Raw genomic sequence first — 2500 nt, 5'->3', positions numbered from 1 at the left:
ACCTCATCCACTCTCTCCTCCACATTCAACCTCTCCCCTCCGCTTCCCCTTCATTTTCTGCTACTCCTCCCTTTTCTGTTTTTACCTCCTCCTCCTCCTCCTCCTCTTCCTCCTCCTCCTCCCTCCTCTTCCCCCTCCTCCTCCTCCTTCTCCCTTTCTCCTTCATCCTGCCCAATCCTTCCCTTTCCCTAGCATATCTCCTGGGCTACCTAGGTCTGTGCTTCTGATAGTTCCTCCCCCCTTTCGTCCCATTTTTCTTTGATGTCACTTATTTCATTCACACGCATTCCTACCCTCCCCGTCCTATTCTCTGTTCGAAGACCTTCCCACCTCCACACCAACCTTCAACCTATAGCGGTCCTTGTAATCATTCTCCCATTCTCTGACATTCATGTATAGGGTATTGGTTGCATGGTTTATGTTGTCCATATTTTTTAGGAACTTTAATGTCGTCCCTAGGGACAAATCGGGAAGATTGTCCATAAGGACAGAAACGCCATTGAACCACAGACACTTCGGATCATGTCATCCAACATTCCTTTATGATTGTAGACACATCATCTCTCTCTCTCAAAAAAAAATAATAATAATAATAATAATAATAATAATGTTCGTCACTTTTATTTTCTATCATTCCTCCACTCTGCTACTTTTTAAACCTCTCATTTACCACCTCCTGGATGACCACTCTTCGGTGTGATGCTGTTCCAAGGATATAAGCGCTGATTGGGGTGGGGGTGGGGTGATACTTTGACGTCACCTTTTCATTCTTGACATACCTTAACCCTAATCAATCCTTCCCCCCCCCCCATACCCACATTCAACTCATTCGCATACTTATGTAGTCAATGTGCGCTACTACCTTCTTCGTTTCTAACGTATCCTTTCCCTTTATGGTAACTGTAACTACTATCATTGACGACATGCCCTCACCAACACAACCACAACCACCACCATCACCTCTTCGACCTCACCCAGCTCCACCACTACCACCTCCACCACCTTTCCGACCTCCACCAACTCCAACACCATCACATGGAACCTTTGTGTCATCTGTCCCATTGTGCTAAACTTGAGGCGTCACGTACAAGCTGCGGTTGTCAAACGACCTTTTCTTCTTCGCTCTCCGACAAGGATCACAATACTCAATCGTGTCTGACACATCAGACACTGCTTGTGGCACTGCTGATAGTCCTGTATTGTTCGTGACAATGTTATTCGCACACTGTACTGAACTCACACCAGTTTGCTTAATGTCACGGGGATCATCAACATACTACTTCGGTGCATTATGCCTGATTTCGATGTATTTCACTCTACATACTACGCTGTTTAATATTTAGTCATAATCGTTGTATCATTCTACCTGATGACAGGCTACCATCCTGCACCGCCCCACGATATATTAATTTTGCAATGTATGTTTAGTATATATTGTTATGTGCGGTATTGTATTAGAATGTATTTCGTTGCATTGATTTTCTTACTGTAGTCTGGTTCTTGCCTCATCATTCCTATGTTTCATCACACTGGCAACGTGCGAGGTATTAGCTGCATTGCATCTTAGTATGTTGCATTGTCTTGTCTCCTGTTGAAGTGTATTGGTTCGAGATTATCCCCAATGATAGAATCACTGTTGAAACAGAGTATAGTCATCTACTCTTATCACATTATGAGGTATTGTCTTGTTTTGTCTTTCCTTGTCTTTCAATGTTATCGAACTTTGTATTATGTGGTATTGTTTTGCCTTCATTGTCTTGTCTTGTCTTGTCTCGTTTTGTTTCGTCGTTTCTTGTTTTGCCTTTCCTTGTCTTGTCTTGTCTTGTCTTGTCTTGTCTTGTCTTGTCTTGTCTTGTCTTGTCTTGTCTTGTCTTGTCTTGTCTTGTCTTGTCTCGTCTCGTCTTGTCTTGTCTTGTCTTGTCTTGTCTTGTCTTGTCTCGTCTCGTCTTGTCTTGTCTTGCCTTGTCTTGTCTAGTCTTGTCTTATTTTGTTTCGTCTTGTCTCGCCTTCTAGTACAATGGATTGCTTCATCCTGCATTGTATATGCATTACGTTCTAATGTCTTCTCTTTCCCTGACTTTACTGAAATACTTTCATTAGTTTTTCTCGTGTTGTGTTACGGTGTGCAGGTTTCTTCTCTATCATCACCATCACGATTGCCAAACGAATTGCCTAAGCTTATGGGTACCACGGAGATGAATGGAATAGCCTGACGCGAGCCAGAAGGAGGAGAAAAGGACCACTCGATATGGAAGGGGTTATGTCGTGCTCTGATGATTTGTGTGTGTTAGCTCCTCGCGTCGATGACTCACATTCCATTTGTATGTTAATCGCGGATTATTGAAATGTTCTGTGCAGAGATGATAAGCGCTTGTCGCCTCTCCAACTTGCATGGGACGTGTTGTCCCTCACATTCACGCATACATACACACGCGCGTGTACTTAAGCACACGCATACATAACGCGGCACACACAAGGTACATACATACGCATACATACA

Source organism: Oratosquilla oratoria, chromosome 1, assembly GCF_046742065.1.
Source record: "Oratosquilla oratoria isolate Oo_2021 chromosome 1, ASM4674206v1, whole genome shotgun sequence".
Lineage (NCBI taxonomy): Eukaryota > Metazoa > Arthropoda > Malacostraca > Stomatopoda > Squillidae > Oratosquilla > Oratosquilla oratoria.
Note: the sequence above shows the minus strand (reverse complement) of the source record.